This window comes from Protomyctophum bolini (genome assembly GCF_963924005.1).
Source record: "Protomyctophum bolini genome assembly, chromosome: 7".
Classification (NCBI taxonomy): Eukaryota; Metazoa; Chordata; class Actinopteri; order Myctophiformes; family Myctophidae; genus Protomyctophum; species Protomyctophum bolini.
In genome coordinates, this window is record NC_137868.1 from 48,072,934 (window position 1) to 48,092,735 (window position 19,802).

General features: G+C 43.9%; 1 long non-coding RNA gene and 1 pseudogene across 2 annotated transcripts in view; one reads left to right on the forward strand and one right to left on the reverse strand.

Moving 5' to 3' along the window:
- LOC308318393 overlaps positions 1 to 19,802 on the reverse strand; it is a 533,465-nt gene that overhangs the window by 108,906 nt on the left and 404,757 nt on the right. The gene's annotated exons all lie outside the window — the stretch shown is intronic.
- LOC308317919 lies at positions 13,117 to 16,409 on the forward strand (annotated as a pseudogene). The gene is made up of 3 exons: positions 13,117 to 13,185; positions 14,484 to 14,518; positions 15,106 to 16,409. The product of its transcript is annotated as an uncharacterized misc_RNA (transcript).

Consider the following 19,802-nt stretch of genomic DNA (forward strand, 5'->3'; position numbering starts at 1 on the left):
CACAAGACCACATGACATCATGACGTTATCCCAGATCCTCTGGGATAAATAACGTTGCACGGAAGTGGACACGATCACTACTCGAGCGAGGCGAGGCGAGCCATACAATCATAAAAGCTCAATTCTCAATTAACCCCCCCCCCCCCCAAAAAAGTTCCGGGGCAACGGATTGTGTGGCCAGCTTGCTCATTCCCTGATGGACTGCATGATCGAGGGTAGCTACTGGGACGTAAGTCGGGATTAATTTGATCAAACCCGGCTGGGTCGCTTGAGTGAGGGGTATGATGTTGGTAGACCCGAAACCCCGTTGACCTCAGGATACATCACTGAGGATACGTCCCATGCAGGTGCATCCATGCACCGATGTATTTTTTATTTTATTTTTTTTGCCTGTTAGGCCGAGTTTCATATTGTGACTCATTCAGGTTAACTGTGAAAGTGAGAAACAATAACACACAATCAAAGGAAAGGTTACGATTAAATTGTAGTTCCCTGTATTCCTGAATTGAATTCCTGTTCCGTTCTTTGACTATATAGAACTTGTACGTCTCTAAATGTATTTGTACGTCTCTAAATGTTTTGATGAATTGAACAAGGTGGTCTTGTAAACAAGTGCAATGCTTTATTGGGTCGTACACTCAGTTAACAGTCTTTTGTATTGAGCTTGTGCTTGAAATGTACTATAATTCTGCAAACTGTTAATGAATATTTAAATCAATCAATCAAACCCTTTGGTATGGTGGGTGTGGTCTGCTGCAAGAACCAGGAAGCTGTCAGAGCTATTGACAGCCGGATGGCTGTGGTATGGAAGGACCCGTGGCTGGCTGGTGACGTTGGAGCCATCAGGAACCTGCAGCCCCCGTTGCTGGCCCTATAAGCACACATTTGTAAAAATGTCAATCTGTTTATATATGGCAGGGGTGCCCAAAAGGTATAGATGGTGATCTACCAGTAGATCATAAACTAAAGGCTGAGCAGGCAGAAACTAATAGTTTTCATAATCCTCATGGGGGCCCATGCCTGGTTTAGCCAGGGGAGGGCGGTGTTGGACAGTGTCTTGACTGTCTTCAGTGCGGTTGGGTGCAATTCCCCGAAAATCCTCCGGCCCCCACAGACTCTACGTCGCTGTGAGCAGGTATATATCACATGACATGGCCCTTAAAAATAAAATAAAAAGGAAAGGGGCATCTGCCAATTCATTTAGACCTCTACAAAATGTCTGACAGTTTTCTGAGAAACCCTATGTTTCTATATCATGTTCCAGAAGCAAAGATTTGAGTTAAAAATGTTCGTTCTGAAAGAATATATTCAAAGTTTTGCGCCGCGTACAAAAATAGCAGACCTATACAACGAGTGCCGTGCTACGAGCTTGTAGGTCTGCTATTTTTCAATAGCTAAAGTATAACATAATGCTTAAAACACCAAATGGGGTTCCCGCCTAGAATGGGATATTTGATTGACATCAAATATGGCCTGTCAGCTCAAACCCACAATGCAATACTTTGTACTGTGCACATTACACAAGTTATATAAAACAAAACAGTACCAAAAATAATTTATAATAAATATTTACATAAATTATTTTAATCCAAGACTCAGATGATTTAATTCACAATGCAAGAATAAAAACGAAAGCAGTTCTTCATGGTGTGTGCGACCCTGCATCGGCGTTATTTCTATTGCATGAGTTGAACGGGTAACGCACCATAAGTCAGAGCACGGTGGTCACAAAGAATCAAAGACCATAAAACATTTGATTCTGTGAAGAAAAGAAAAAAAAAGAGAATGAAAAGGGTACTGTATGAGTATGTCATATACTGTAATTAAATATTACATTATTATTATTTTCACAGAATCAAAGGTTTAATTAGGTCATGATTCACCAGGATCCTGGATGGCTTGATTCTATATAGGCTTAAAATAATTCATATAAATATTTTTGTAAATCTCGATCTTTGGGGGAAATTAACTGGCCAATTCTTCTGTGGAACCACACAACCACAGCCACTGCTATGCCCTACGGACGGACAGACAGACAGACAGACAGACAGACAGACGACCTTCAGGCGTATGCAAAGGTTCAATTTATGTAATTTAAATAGCATTTCATGTAGATGTGGCCAGGTGGAGTTGAGCCTCAGGAGCCACCATAGGGACAGTCTAGTTCCTCATTGACAATCAAGTGACTATTTAAAGGCCCTGTCATCTAGCCAACATCAGATGTTTGGTGAATGTTGCCGAGGGTCTCGAGACCTGGGTCTGCATGGGGTTTTATCTATACTAGTGACAGGGTGAGTAACATGTCTCAATACTGTTTTAATCATGTTTCATTCTGTATCTAAATGTAGCTGTTACCATTCAGGTACTGTATATGTTCATTATGAATCCAAACATATCTGTCATCATTCAGGTTGATGTGCCCTAGCTGTGCTGACCTCTTTCATGTGGCAGGAAGGAATGTGAGGGCACATATGGACATTTAAAGGTATACAATCAAACAATTTGTTACAATTATTTATTTTGTCTATTGATAGTGTGTACTAAATGTATGTTGTTCCCACTCCTTTAGATATAGCCACTGCTGTTTTGTTTTAGTTTCTTTTGTTTTGGTTTAGTTTAAGTTTAATTTAGCCATTTCTGTTTTCTGTTTTCTTTGAGCTGTTTCATTTGTTGACTTGATGTTTCCCGCATGGTGGCGAGTGTTGCATCTGGATGCCGAGGAGAGCCAAATTGGTGAATTAGCTGACTGGCCGTATGGGTTGCTACCAGTAGGATCTCACGTTTAGCCCACGACTAAGGTTTGGCTGTGACTGCACCTCTTTTCACGGTGTCGTCCCTGTTTTTTCCTGCATGCTGTGTGTTGTGCTGTGCGTGTGGTTAGTTAATTTATTAGTTTCTTAGTTTCTGTCATCGGTTATTGTGTTTTCTAGCTGCTTAGCTCCCCCTTATTAGCTGTTTTAACTATTTTACCTATTGGCCCCACTGGCTCCAAATGTGACGTCGTTGCCCCTTTTTATCAATAGTGTTGGACCTGTTTATTGACTTTGCTATACCTGGTTTTAAAAGATTGTTCGCCTTATATTCTGATGTGATAATAAATGTTTTGTATTCATCTCCTTAAATGTTTAATACATTTCCTGTTTGTAGAACACCGTCTCAAGTCCTTAAACAAACTTGCATTTTGTGGGGAACCCAGTTTACTGGTCTAGTTAGTCCTTGAACTATCTCAAGGTGGCGTAGTCATACAAAAGTAAATCCTTTGGTACACTTTGGTACACAATCTGTCGCAGTCGGCAGGACGGAATAAGGTACTTGAGACATTTGTTCATATTTTTTTTTCTTTTTGTTGGAAATGGCTCAATTTTTCTTTGGTTGAAATGGCTTGATTGTTTACATTTATATAACAAAACAGCAGTTGGTGCTACGGGGGACCAGCTGATTGCGTCCATTGCCCTGATTGACGTCAGAAGTGTCTGCTTAGGCTGGTATTGACTGGTGGCCATGGCCAGTGAACTGGAACTGAGGGAGTTGGTGTGCCAACTACAGGCTGACAAGGACTTACTGATGGAACAGGCAGACGCTACTACTTTACGGCCAGGGGCTCCTGCTCCCCAGCCAGCGCCGGGACGCAGCGGCGTCACTTGTGATGTTGCTAACACAGACATTTTACCTCCTGAATATCTGCTCTATGTACCCAGAGGGAGGACATGTCCTTTATTTAGGGGGACCTCTGGGATTTTAGTAGAGGATTGGGTTGAGGAGGCAAGGGCAACAATAAGAACTTTACATCTAAGACCTACTGAGCAGGCTGATTTTATTTACGACCATCTCGGGGGGGATGCTAAAAATGAGATCAGGTATAGGCCTAGGGTAGATCGAGAAGACCCAGAACGGTTAATGGCTATTCTCCAGGATGTGTATGGCTGTTCTACACCGTATGTCTCTCTTCTACAGTGCTTCTTGGCGAGGAAGCAGCTGGGGGGAGAGTCATTGCAACAATATTCCAATTCTTTATGTTATTTAATGGAGAAACTTGAACGCCGTGTCACAGATGGAATGCCTACCTTTGCCACCCTACTGCGTGACCAATTTGTTGAGAATATCTGTGATTCTGATCTCCACAGGGAGCTGAAGCGCATTGTACGTGAACATCCTGACTATTCCCTCCTACAGGTCAGGGCTGAGGCTATCCTTTGGGAGCGGGAGGGCCCTACAGGTAGGAGTTTCACTCTCCCTGCATGTGCCACTCGGTGTAGGAGTAATGTGCCACCTACTAGTAGCCCTGCTGTCGTAGAGATGGCGGATATGAAAAAAATGTTGCAGCAACAGCAAGAGCACCTTACCAAACTCATGCAGATTATCCTAACCCTACAGACAGACCCTAGACCTCTCAAGCCTAACCTTTCAGGTCCTGTGACTATCCAGCAAGGTGCATGTGTGAGACCAACAACCACCCAGGTGGAAAATTGTACACTTCCAGTACGGCCAGATGGTGAGTTAGCTGCGCTACAAGCTGCTGACCCCTCTATTGGTGCACTCATCCCATTCTGGCAGGCACAGCGGAGACCGGGGCGCATGGCAAAGCAAGGCCTCCCTTCTGAAACCCTTGGCCTACTGAAACAATGGAATCGTCTCACCCTGGAGGACGGGTTGCTGTACAGGGTGTATCGAAGGCCAGATGGAGTGGGGAGAGTACATCAGCTGCTACTTCCAGAGCGTATGAGGGAGGAGGTGTTTAAAAAATTACACAACCATGGTCAGCGAGGCACACAGCAAACCCCTGATCTGATCCGGCAGAGGTATTACTGGCCAGGCATGTGGCAGACTATCAATCGCTGGTGTCAGCTGTGTAAACGATGCAGTCTACCAGACGATACTTTGCCTCGGGAGAGGGCCCCTACCCTTCATCAGGCCCCAGATGTTCAGGTCCCAGATGTTGACAGCCCCTCCCCAGGCTCGTCGGCGGTGGTGAGACGCCCTCAGGCCCTGATGTACCCACCAGCCCCTCCTTGTGAAGTGGTTGTACGACGGTCTGCCCACGGGACAGCCGGTAGACACTCCAATCTTCACCTACCAGTGAAGATATTGGATGAAGCTACAAATTTCCCTGTGCCTGGTGTGAGCAGCTCCACGTCAGTGATGTTTAGACCATGGGGTTTGGGTAGTACATTGTCGGGACGCCAATGAAAAAGAAAAAAGGGGTAGATGTGGCCAGGTGGAGTTGAGCCTCAGGAGCCACCATAGGGACAGTCTACTTCCTCATTGACAATCAAGTGACTATTTAAAGGCCCTGTCATCTAGCCAACATCAGATGTTTGGTGAATGCTGCCGAGGGTCTCGAGACCTGGGTCTGCATGGGGTTTTATCTATACTAGTGACGGGGTGAGTAACATGTCTGATCAGACTTCACCTCCACTCTGCCTGAACATGAACTAGACCCATTCACCAACCTCACAGACTCTGGAGAGAGAGAGAGAGAGAGAGAGAGAGAGAGGTCATAAACCATAGAGGGAATTTTCCAAACTCCTGCAGTATATGCCAGACAGACAGACAGACGAATGGAATACAATGAAATTGAAGTTATTGTTTGTTACTGTCATTATTGAAGTTATTGTTTGTTACCCAAACAGATCACTTCCACTGTTCCAGTTTGTTTTCGGAGTAATCTTCATAGCCATCATTCATTTTTACACACTCCCCCAGTGAAGATTCGGATCCAACACAGGAAGCGGCAATCACCCATAAACGACTACGATTATTGGCATAACTCCATTCTGAACCCCACTCAGCAGTGTGAACGGCAGAGCCACAGTCCAGCTGTCGACACGCCACAGATGCCGTCTTCAGGTTCCATGACTCAGAACCAGCATACACAGCTCTCCACTTGCCCCGGTGTCTCAGCTCCAGTATTCCATTACAGTTGCTGATTCCTCCCACCAACCTGACATCGTTAGGCTCTGTACAGACACAATAGAATATACTATAGAGCAATGTCCTTTGATTAGAAAACGAATCTTTTTACAATAATGTTTAGCTTAGTTTGTTCATCTTCGTTTACCTGATGTTTGGTGTGTTGGTTGAACCTGGAGACCTGAAGAGAAAAAGTATCAAACCAATTCGTTTGAGTGTAACAGTGCATCTAGCTGCAGAACAGGTTGGTTTCTCTCTCTACAGGAGACGTTTTTTGATATTCAGCCATAGTGTAGATTTTTGTACATTGACTTGTACATTGACTTGACAATGAATGGAGAATTTACGTAATTTGTAGACGAGCATATCGGCTATTTTCGTCCTACACAAACATTAAATTGCTATTGACAATGAATGGAGAATTTACGCATAATGTGTCTGAGCAAATATGTTGTTAAAAGTGTCGTGGTGCCAGGTGCCTCTAGAGGGGGTCGGTGCTGGGTGCCAGACGGTTTTGAATAACCTGTCCGAAAAGCAAGCGGATGTTTACACCAGTTTGAAACGGAACTGAAAGTCGACCATCTCACAACACTGATCTGGGATCAGTCTAGTCGCGCAAACACATTTTTGGTCATAACTAAGTCAAATTAAGATCTAGTCAAGCGCCGAATATCACATTTTGAGCAGATTATGAGCCATAATATATTATTGTATTTTTATTTAGAGGGTAGCCCCTTGAGATGCATCGTCTCGTTTTAGAGGGGGTCCTCGGGCACAACATCCGGTCGTCTTAACACACCCCTCACCAACCTTAATCCGGTCGTCTTAACGCACCCCTCACCAACCTTAATCCGGTCGTTTTAACGCACCCCTCACCAACCTTAATCCGGTCGTCTTAATGCACCCCTCACCAACCTTAATCCGGTCGTCTTAATGCACCCCTCACCAACCTTAATCCGGTCGTCTTAACGCACCCCTCACCAACCTTAATCCGGTCGTTTTAACGCACCCCTCACCAACCTTAATCCGGTCGTTTTAACGCACCCCATACCAACCTTAATCCGGTCGTCTTAACACACCCCTCACCATGCAACCTTAATCCGGTCGTTTTAACACACCCCTCACCAACCTTAATCCGGTCGTTTTAACGCACCCCTCACCAACCTTAATCCGGTCGTTTTAACGCACCCCTCACCAACCTTAATCCGGTCGTTTTAACGCACCCCTCACCAACCTTAATCCGTTTGTTTTAATGCACCCCTCACCAACCTTAATCCGGTCGTTTTAACGCACCCCTCACCAACCTTAATCCGGTCGTTTTAACGCACCCCTCACCAACCTTAATCTTATGTCTAACCAATGCTATACTGTATGTCTAATCAAAGGATGGCTCCCCCGTAGATTTTGAGTTATTCAGCTTTATATTGTTTTAGTCAGCATGTATAAAGGGAGGTGAACGGCAGTGCGGATGCGCGAACCCGTCTAGGATCACTAAAGAAGGAAAGGCCAAGCAACAAAAGAAAAAACTAAAAACTAAACTAAAAACTAAGAAATCAGCGATCCGGTTTGATATCAATAATAAAGCTTATCTGACTAAACGTTCCGCCAGAAGCAGTTGCCGGTTCGATTCTAACTGGCGGAACCTTCCGTCAGGAGCAGTTTATTTGTTAACACGGTTCCAACATACAGGTGTATATGTGGATTCAGATAGTTTTTGGTTTAGACTACTAGTCATTGGTTAGACCAGTCATTAGTCCTACAACAACTACAACCTATCTCAAACCCTCACCCTAAACCTAACCTCCCACGGGGCAACAGACCTAAACCTAACCTTAACCCATGTCTAACCAATGACTAGTCTAAACTAAGTATGCACCCCGATTCGGACATTTGAACCGTGTCTCTGCTGAACAGCACTCTGTCTGGATCACACTTATAGACACATTTCTCAGTCCTGACCGAGGGTGGCGCCATTGCTCTCTATTTTGTGTGAGATAGACAGATGACAAGGGAGAGTCAATCAGTCAGACAGACAGACAGACAGACAGACAGACGGAAGGTCAACTCCTCAGGTTCCTGTGTGTGAACTTTGATTGGTCGAGAAGCTGAACAAGATCAATGAAATGTCATCATCCCTGATGATAATACTGCCCTGCTTCTGTCACAATGTTTACAGTGTCTATAGACTCGGCAAAAAGAAAAAGGAGGAAAAAAATAAAATATGAAGCAACAACACGCATCATTCTCCTCTAAGCTGTGTGCAGGTCATCCCTGGACACAGTACAGTACAGTACAGTACAGTACAGTACAGTGCTTGTGTTACTCCAAGGGGCTACATGTGTTCACAGAAAATGTTATTTATATAGCACATTTAAAAACAACAGCAGTCGACCCAAAGTGCTTTCCAGACCTATGTGTTCAGTGCAATAATAAAAACATATAAGATATAACACAATAATAAAACAAGCCGTGCAAAACAAAATGACAACAAAAAACAAGCAAACAACAACATACAACTAGAACTGCACTCTGCAGAGTGCATACTTGCTTGTTGCACACTAGTAGGCCATAAATTGCCTACTAGTGCGCAAGCAGAGCGCGCAAGTACTTTCGACCGCTACAAACCGCTACAAACTGTCAAATCTCAGTTTCTGCCTCTATGTATGTCATTTGTAAGTTGATTAGCGGTATACTGTGGTTACTTTGCGCCCTATGCACCGTCCCAGCCTTTCCGATGCGTATGCACCGTCCCAGCAATGACTAATGACTAGACATACGTATACATATACATTATACTATATAGAGTATGTAGTTGTAATTTGATTAGCAGTATACTGTGGATACTTGGTGCCAAAAAGTGACAGCCGTCTTTTTCAACTGTTTTTATGTGTATGCAAATCTGTGCCTGGTTTGCTGGGACCAGATACCACATTACGTCATCGTTGAGAGCTGGGACCAGAGTACATGGTGTGTATATGTATGACTAGCTCTCAGTGATGACTCAAGAGAAATGGTCATCTGTGTAATCCGGTCCCAGCAGACCAGGCACAGATTTACAAATTGCAAATCACATTACAACTACATACAGAGTATGTAGTTGTAATTTGATTAGCAGTATACTGTGGTTACTTGGTTCCAAAAAGTGACAGCCAGTTTTTTTCAACCGTTTTTATGTGTATGCAAGTCTGTGCCTGGTTTGCTGGGACCAGATACCACATTACGTCATCGTTGAGAGCTGGGACCAGAGTACATGGTGTGTATATGTATGACTAGCTCTCAGTGATGACGTAAGAGATATGGTCATCTGTGTAGTCTGGTCCCAGCTGACCGGGCACAGATTTACAAATTACAAATCACATTACAACTACATACAGAGTATGTAGTTGTAATTTGATTAGCAGTATACTGTGGTTACTTGGTTCCAAAAAGTGACAGCCAGTTTTTTTCAACCGTTTTTATGTGTATGCAAGTCTGTGCCTGGTTTGCTGGGACCAGATACCACATTACGTCATCGTTGAGAGCTGGGACCAGAGTACATGGTGTGTGTATGTATGACTAGCTCTCAGTGATGACGTAATGTGGTATCTGGTCCCAGCAAAACAGGCACAGATTTGCATACACATAAAAACGGTTGAAAAAAGACGGCTGTCACTTTGAAGAGACCAAGCGAAATTATTACTTGCGCGCTCTGCTTGCACAAGTAATAACCTCAAACTGTGTTAAAAGCTAGACTAAAAAGGTGGGTTTTCAAGTTGGATTGACAAATCTCAAGGGTGCCTTGATGTGGAATGGAACATCATTCCATATAGTGTGTAGGTGCAGCTACAGAGATCACCTTTGGTTTTTAGGACTGTTAAAATAAGACTGCTAGTCTCAGTCTAAACGGTCCTAGTGAGCCTCAGTCTAAACGGTCCTAGTGAGCCTCAGTCTAAACGGTCCTAGTGAGCCTCAGTCTAAAGTTCTAAACGGTCCTAGTGAGCCTCAGTCTAAACGGTCCTAGTGAGCCTGTCAGTCCACCCGCCCGCCAACATGTCATCATGGTGAGATCACCCATCTGTCGCACATGGTGTCATCACTCCAGGAGCCGGCGGATCAGATCTACTTACCATGCAGCTCCATGGTTAGAGAGGAGAGGAGCAGAGAGGACACACTCAGCCACAGAGACATCATCATCTGCTGCTGAATTAGATAGCTCCACCTGTCTGTCTGTCTGTCTGTCTGTCTGTCTGTCTGTCTGTCTGTCTGTCTGTCTGTCTGTCTGTCGGTCGGTCTGATCCTGAAGAAGATATATACTCCACCTGTCTGCTCCTGTGTCTGCTGAAGCTCCACAGATACTGTACTTTCACCCAGTGTACTCTGACACTGTGCAGTAACACCCACACTCCCCCTCCTCCATAGCCTGGCCAAACACACCAGGGGGCCCTGCGCGGGCAGGAGGGTGTAGCTAACCATTTGAAGCACTACTTTGAGTGAGAAATTATTTTCCATAAGAAAGGCCAAAGAGTTGCACCTCTGTCCAGAAGACGGCGCTGTTGCCCACAAAACTAGCCAAACATATGGACTTTCAAAGTTACACTGGACACTGGATTAGCCTGCTTTTATAGTTTTCTCTTTATTTGGGGTCTAAAAACTTTCCAACAAACTCCGGTAAACTCCTGAATTGAAATCACACCTGTATATTACCGTACATTACTGCATATTATGCCTGCTAAACTTGAGGTTTACGGGCAAATCTAGTGCCCATAAGTGCCCTTAACTCCACGTTTCACGCAGTGTATGATGTTTTATTATCAATGCCTCAAATCTACATCTTTATAGAGCACCGAAGTCTGACGTCACTTTCAGTAGAGGGCGTCAGTCCCCAGGTTCATGTATTTGTTTAGTTGCATTGAAATCCCCATTGAGGCGATTTTAGATCGCCTCATATAACAACTGTGTTTGAAAAATAAACATGTCACCCCGGCCGCTTCACTCATATGGATATGAAGAATCAACTGACTGAGAGAAAACGCTAATGTTACTGCTGCTGAATTAGTTAGATTTTCGCTAGAAGCAGACTGTATCATATGAGTGACTGACTGTTGCAAACGATACAGAGACACCTCCCTAACAATAACGCAGCTTGTTTATTTTTGGACCACAACGCTTATAGTAGACATTAAGATCACCCCATGTTATTCTCCATAGAGAAATTACTTCCGCGAACCAGGGGAATCGTCGGGATGAGCGAGTTACGTCAGGACTTCGATGCTCTATTTATATTGGCCCTGTGACCATGGCAGCCATTTTCAAAATGGCCGCCACCTGCTGTTATTTTACAATAACTCAAGTTCTGCACCACCTAGGATCTTGATTCTGGTGACTAATCATACATTTACAAGGATGTGGGATACATTGGTACTATTTAGATTTGTCCTGTGACCATGGTAGACATTTTTCAAAATGGCCGCCAACTTTCTGTTATTTCCCAATAACTCAAGTTCTACACCACCTAGGATCTTGATTCTGGTGACTAATCCTACATTTTCAAGGAGGAGGAATACAGTTGTACTATTTAGATTTATCCTGTGACAATGGCAGCCATTTTCAAAAATGGTGGACCTGCTATTATTTTACCAATTTAATCAGGGAATATTATCAGAATAATGTCAAATCTGTGAATACATTTCTTACCAAGAATTTATTTTCACCAATGTGTTTGTAAAGGTGTCTAATAACATATCCCACATTGGTTTCCATTGAACCACCCTAGGGGCATTTTTGACAGCTGCTGAAAGTTGGGTACCATACCAAGTGGCTATGGCCAAACTAGGGAGTCTATGGCCAAACCAGGGGTCAAACCCCTTGGGCTAAATTAGGCCATATATCCACTTGCCCAAATGTGCCCAAATGTGCTGACCTCATTTTGTGATGACGGCTATGGCCGTTTTCAGCCCAAGGAGTGTTCTTCGTGCATAGCTAATGCTTGGAATGCATTCAGAATCATGAAAACTCCCTAGTTTGACATGCCACATGCTACTTAAAGCATAATGACATTTTGCCTTATATAGGTTGTTGATGGTACCCCAACTTTCAGCAGCTGTCAAAAGTTCCCCTAGGGTGGTTGAATATAAAGCAATGTGTTGTGATGACCCGCCTCCCTCAATCTTGGTCGGCTTTCTCCATGGGGGGAGGAATGTGACAGCCAAGAGTCACAAGTGACTCTGCTTAATTGAATAATTAACAGGCCATCACCAGGTAACGATGATTGAACACCTGGCAATCTCCCTACTCAGGTGATAGTTGCCACAGGTGTGTCACTCTGTGTGGAAGAAACAGTTTGCATGCTGGCAGCAGCTCTCAAAGACAGTGTCCAGCACTCTCTCTGCATTTTCTCTACCTGTTGTTTGTTTTGATCGTTTAAGTAGCTCGAGTCAGAGCATGTTTAGAGACAAATTCACTCCCTGCCTAAGAAGACCTGCCGAGATTCTTCCAACTCCACTGTGCTGAAATTCAGGGAGGAGAAGTAAACTGAGGAGGTGATTTTCTGCAGGAGGATTGTTTCCCTTCGTTTGAGTTGACCCGGCCTAAACTACTCCGAGGTAACCCAGACAAACAATAACATTTGGACAACAAACAATAACATTTGGACAACAAACAATAACATTGGGACAAAAAACACTGCAAAAACAGCAAGAGGATCTTTATTTTGTTACCATTGACTGTACTCTCAAAGACTAACTTTGCTTTATTTCAAAGGATCGGTGAATTGAATTAATGACCCCATTTTGTGCCCAAGATTTGAGTTGAACATTTATTGAATATATTTTGTGGGGGTTTCATTATTTGTTGATTTTTGTTCTGAATATGGATTGCCATTTGATGCTTTTTGTTTCATGGAAAGGTAAATAATGTTGTAACCTAATTAACCCACCCCTGGTTCCAATACAAAGACTGTTCCAATCCAACACATTTAAGGGTTCTTTATCTTTTATTGAGTCCTTTGTCAGTTTCCTCGAACCACCTGGCTACATTAAAAAAAAGGAGAGGCTAAGTCCTCTCTGGTAGGTACACACCTGCCTGGCACCCCAAGCTACTGAGGAAACCGTTACATAAAAATACATTCAATAAATAAATAAAAACTCAAATCTTGGGCACAAAATGGCACATCTTCAAACGCCAAATAGTTTACTAAACGACATTAACGAACGATATCCGGCGTTGAAGATGGGGGATGTGGACGATGTGTGCTATCTGCGGCAAGAGCTGCAGGAATGGGAACGCAAGTTCAGAGAGGTGACAACCGTGACATCACGTCCGAGGACAAGAGGTGTGCTGTTCTGTGTAGAGTTCTCATTTTCTGCCCGAACCCGACCCGGCCCGGCCCGACATTTTAGGGCCGGGCCGGGCCCAAAAAATATGCTAATTAGCCGGGCCGGGCCGGGCCTCGGGCTCTGTGATTTTCCGTGATTTTCTTATTTTCTTTTTTCAAAAATGTTATTATAATAAAAATAGCAATTCTGTTATTTGTGTAATGTGTAGGCTATATAGCCTACAAGTATGTATTTATTATGAAGAGGGCTGCGCTATGGCGATTCACTTGTGACAGGAGGAAGACGGAGGAGTGGAGGTGGGGGGCTTGGAATGGATTACTGACTGCGCAGGCAGAGAGAAGTGAACGGTGGGGTGGTTGTTTAATGTTTATACCGCTGGCTGGCCTCTGGTTTGCGGCGCACCAAATGAGCTTCAGTTCATAATGCTAAATGTTTTATAAATCAATCGGATTATCACACGATAGACTGCAACATAACAAAAACAGTTGCACTGAGCCATCTCGTTAAACCCAGCTGGCTGCGATGAATAACCTAATCATTAGGCCTAATCAACGTCATATAGTCACCAACGATCCATATTCTGTAGTGTATGATCTGACCACGCAATGTTACAGTCCACTGCAGGCTACAGGCTAATGGCTATTTGATTTACAAAATGATTAGTATTATAACCGCCGTCCCTCAGTGCGGCAGCGGCGCTCCTCGTTATATGTGCCCGATTTAAAATAACAGATCTCTAAGCTGTCGAGACACGCCATGAGCGGGTGCATGGATGGTTTGTAAACTTTGTAGGCTATGTTTGTTCTTTTTGACACCGAACGGGGACGATACTTGGGGTCTTGGACATAGCTTCACTTCAGAGGAAACGGGGAGCTACAGTACTCACCACCACTGGAAATGGAATCCATTAGAATGATATGGAAATGGTACATAAATGAGCTACATAAATCCTTTATTTCGGCGATAAGTCCATTGAACTCCGTTCTCACACTCACACAGACACACACTGAAAGAAAAAAAAAGAACGCCACTTTATTGGATGGCCAGCGCAGCAGCATGCGCCGTCAGTGGTTCACTGACGGCGCATGCTGCTGCGCTGGCCATGCAATAAAAGTGGCGTTCTTTTTTTTCTTTGTCGGGCTTTATAGGGCTTCGGGCCTAACATTATGGTATTTTTTAGGGCCGGGCCGGGCTTCGGGCTGACCCAGTTAGGGCCGGGCCGTGCCGGGCTTCAAATTTCGGGCCCGATGAGAACTCTAGTTCTGTGTGGGCGGCCGAGGTGGATCGGGTGACGCGTTCCGCAGTGTACTGGTATTTCATTCCACATATATAATGCATGGTTTAAGTTCAGTCATGTTTTTATTTTATGGTAAACAGCACCCTCTAGTGGTGGTTTTGTCAGTTATATAAGCGCAGATCAGCATGTGTTTTTCAGTAGTAGCCAAGCAGAGCCAGAGTGAACATCGACACTCAATTCATGTGAATCTCTGTGAAACATATGCTTGTAAGTTTCTTTTTGTTGTCATAAGTAATGTTGCATTGATACATGTTTTACATTAATGTGGGTATTTTGTGTTTTGCACACACTAGTTTGACTAATTGTCAATTAAGCACCATGTGCTCTGTAAGTTTGTGTTATTAGGCAGTGCATTTGTTTGCATAAATGTGTGTACTGTAGCTGTTTCATTTCACGTTTTGAGTGATATTTTTGTGTTTATGTTACAGTTTTACAACTTTTACAAAAGAAAAATGGAAATACAGTTCTACCAACAAAAACTAAAAGACTTTAAACAGAAGAGGAGTTTCATTGTCAATTCATTCTTCATTCAATGTCAAGTGTGTTAGCTATCTGTCTAGTTGGCACCTCTGCAAACGAGGACAGAATACGCAGCATCGAGTGCTACTCCATCACCAAGAACAGCTGGTTCTTTGGCCCCGAAATGAACAGCAGACGACGCCATGTAGGAGTGATTTCTGTAGGAGGGAAGGTGTATGCGGTCGGGGGCCATGATGGAAGTGAACACCTTGGAAACATGGAGATGTTCGACCCCCTCCACTAATAAGTGGACGATGAAAGCCTCTATGAACACAAAGAGAAGGGGCATAGCATTGGCAGCCCTTGGAGGTCCTATATATGCTATTGGAGGTTTTGGATGACAATTCCTGCTTCAATGATGTGGAACGTTATGACATTGAAAGCGACCGCTGGAGTGCTGTTGCTTCCATGAACTCACCTAGAGGAGGGGTGGGCTCTGTAGCCTTGGGGGATCACGTGTACGCAGTGGGGGGGAATGATGGCGTGGCCTCCCTATCTAGTGTGGAGCGCTTCGATTCCCACCTCAACAAGTGGACAGAGGTCAAGGAGATGGGCCAGCCGCGGGCCGCAAACGGAGTCAGCAAACTCAATGGCTGCCTCTATGTCGTGGGTGGTTTTGACAACTCACCGCTGAGCTCTGTGGAGTGTTTTGACCCCCGGCAGCACCGCTGGGAGTATGTGTCAGAACTGACCACTCCGCGTGGTGGCGTAGGGGTGGCCACTGTCATGGGCAGGGTGTTTGCTGTCGGAGGACACAATGGGAACATCTACCTGAACACAGTGGAGGCCTTTGAACCTCGCATGAACAGGTGGGAGCTGGTGGGTTCAGTGTCCCACTGCCGCGCCGGGGCCGGCGTGGCCGTTTGCGAGTCGCACCAGGACGTCGGCCAGGGCTCCAGCAACGTGGTCAACTGCATGTGATCCACAGCTGCATCTGCCCCAAACGGGACTCGCCTTGTCAGTCACCACCAGATCTGAGCTGCCTGTCGACCCCCGACCCATTCACAAGCACTTGAACCCAACCAAGAGCCCTTATCCATCCCCTCGTCCCCTGTTAATATTGTCCACACTGTCACTAAGAGTTAAAGCTGCATTGTGTGATATTTCCTGATTTATTATTTAATTTTTTCAAGGCCTGAAAATAATATGCAATGTATGAAGGTTTTCATGGAGACTAAACGCAACCGACCAATATGTGCATGATGTGCCGGCCCGTCCATGTTACTCATTTCCTTCCTTTATTTTTTTTTTCCTGTGTTCGTATGCAAATTCTTTAGTTGCCAATTATGTTTTCCCTGTAATGTAATCACCTGCCAATGAGGAGCCACCATCATGAGGACATATTGCTCCTGGACAAACGCACTGTTCCTCATCATAGACGACCGATTTGTCAAATATACGAAAGCTGTGACAATCTATTTGAACCATAGACTGTAAAAAATATGGACAAAGCGTTCCGCGGGTCTAACGTGAACGTAAAATGAAGCCTGTCAGTCCTTGCAATGGAAGTCGCCATCTTTCTAGATCCGTTTTGGCCCAGTTCAGGCCAGCTGGCCCATTGGCTGGCCCAGACAACGAGGCGGGACTTCCCCCTTCTTCTTCGTTGGTTTTTATTTTGACTCGAGTGGGTGGGGGATCCCGTTCATAGACTGTAACGGTAGCCACGCCCCTCAGAACATGCGCGACTTTATGGTCATTTTTTTTATAAATGGGACCATAATTTTACAAAAAGAATATTATGACATTAGAAATGAGACTTTAAACTAGTGACTGGAAGCAAAAAGTATTCATGACCATGTTTATTAATTAAGGTAATACAGTCTAGGTGAAGTTGGGCCAAAATACATGGACTTCTATGGGGCTATGGGTTTTTCTGGGTCCAGTGACAGCGCCACAACAGGCCATTATATGAACTTTCATTTCCTTAGTGGCTTCACAAAATATCCGTCTGACTGCCCCCCTGATTTGAACATATGACTGAACTCGACGGATACAGACGCCGTTAACGGGCAGAAATGAGGTCACAGTTGAAAAGGCGTAAAACCCTGAGCAGCATGGTTATCAATGTGGGGGGAAATCCAGGCGTCTCCCCCGGGCCTAGATGTCCCAAAGTAGTCCCAGCCAGGACAACTTATCCTTGATCACACCCATGCTCTCCACTACTACATTACTGTTGGATTGTCCTGCTCAACACCACTTCTGACTGCACTGCTGGAATTACCGTTACTTAGATTTGTATCTGTGCAATAAGTAATGCCCAATTGAATTGATAGATGTATCAATTGCCTATACCTTCAGTGTTGATTTCCGTCGACTAATACTATGACGAAAGATGTTCGCCGACTACCTTTATCACTGACGAAAACTAAAGCTATGACAACTAAAACTAAGACAAAATATATTGACAATTATGTCAACAAATAAAAACTAGACTAAAATGTTAGGAATGGACTAGTGGACAAGAGATCCAGTATAAGCAAAAGACAAGTCATTTTACACTTAGTAGCATGCTGAAAATAGTAGATGTACACACTCACAATGCGTCGCAACGTGTTGTGAGCTTCTCATGTGTTTTGGCTGCCAACAGTGTGGCGGATGCTTTGTGTGATGAGGGGTGCTGCTGCTGGGGGGCGAGAGTGAGTGGGATCTACAGGGAAGAGAGAGAGAGAGCTGGCTTGTTGTGGAAAACAACGTCTTGTTATTACACTTATTTTCAGCCATTGGTCAGGGACAGGATCACGTGTCACACAATGCAGATTTTTAACCCCCTATGCCTATTTTGGGCATGATAACATTATAGGCAAAAATGTTTCCAATGTTCGAGAATTATTTGAAAAAAATCAGATCTACAAGGTCGCGACACTTGACAATGCCACATGTTCAAGACCTTGTAGATCAGCTGTTTTTGCATTTGTTTTTTTGTTTTCTTACATAAAGTCGACATTTTGAGAATTGGGCTTAAGTGGTTTAACATCATGGATATCAACACTTGCTGTTTCACGCCCATAGAGTGGTTAATCTACGTACACAGACTGTGGAATATTCTCTCTTATTTACTGGCTATAATGTGCACATCTGACAAGAAAAGGACATTTAAAATGAGTCTTTGTGATATTTGCATTTCAGTGATGTGTTGGTACTGTATTGCCTTTTATTTAATCACATTGATGTAGTTTAATTTAAGGGAAAATGACCGCTGAGGTTAGAGTGTAATATTGTGAGGGAGGATAAGTAAGGATTCAGCATTCACAGCACTAGTTTCAGTATAAAGCATAAACCTGAATTCTATAAAAGGCCAGTATGAAAGCTTTTCATTTTCAAGGACTGCTTGAGCCTGTCTGAAAATTATTTGCCAACTTTGATGTGAGAATGTGTACGTTTTTTTGTAAAATTGTTATGCTGTATTTTGTGTTGTTCACCTTTGACTGCTTAAGAGCATGCTGTTAATTTCCATTACATTGATATACATTGGTTTAATAAAGTTAAGCATTTTTATGTAACGGTTTCCTCAGTAGCTTGGGGTGCCAGGCAGGTGTGTACCTACCAGAGAGGACTTAGCCTCTCCTTTTTTTTAATGTAGCCAGGTGGTTCGAGGAAACTGACAAAGGACTCAATAAAAGATAAAGAACCCTTAAATGTGTTGGATTGGAACAGTCTTTGTATTGGAACCAGGGGTGGGTTAATTAGGTTACAACATTATTTACCTTTCCATGAAACAAAAAGCATCAAATGGCAATCCATATTCAGAACAAAAATCAACAAATAATGAAACCCCCACAAAATATATTCAATAAATGTTCAACTCAAATCTTGGGCACAAAATGGGGTCATTAATTCAATTCACCGATCCTTTGAAATAAAGCAAAGTTAGTCTTTGAGAGTACAGTCAATGGTAACAAAATAAAGATCCTCTTGCTGTTTTTGCAGTGTTTTTTGTCCCAATGTTATTGTTTGTTGTCCAAATGTTATTGTTTGTTGTCCAAATGTTATTGTTTGTCTGGGTTACCTCGGAGTAGTTTAGGCCGGGTCAACTCAAACGAAGGGAAACAATCCTCCTGCAGAAAATCACCTCCTCAGTTTACTTCTCCTCCCTGAATTTCAGCACAGTGGAGTTGGAAGAATCTCGGCAGGTCTTCTTAGGCAGGGAGTGAATTTGTCTCTAAACATGCTCTGACTCGAGCTACTTAAACGATCAAAACAAACAACAGGTAGAGAAAATGCAGAGAGAGTGCTGGACACTGTCTTTGAGAGCTGCTGCCAGCATGCAAACTGTTTCTTCCACACAGAGTGACACACCTGTGGCAACTATCACCTGAGTAGGGAGATTGCCAGGTGTTCAATCATCGTTACCTGGTGATGGCCTGTTAATTATTCAATTAAGCAGAGTCACTTGTGACTCTGGCCGTCACAGTGTGATATCTTAGTAGACACCCTTCTAAAGCAATGTTACCAAATCAAAGGAGCCTTCACCTCAAGTCACCTGGGGCTGGGTGAGCAATCCTATCCTGTATCTAGCCTCACAACTAAATACAGACACTTGGCCAGACTGCCGTTTGAAAGGGTCAAACCCTTCATCCTGATTGGGGAAGACCACCCCACCTAATCACACCAACCGAACAAGTGAGGTTGGGGCCTCCAGGTGGGCCAGCAGCCATCTGCACAAGACTGGGCTGGACCCTGCAGGAAAGCAATCTCCAGCCAAAAGACAATTTAAGTTGACTATAACAGAGCCCCAGAACACAGAGCTCATGAGAAGGATGGAG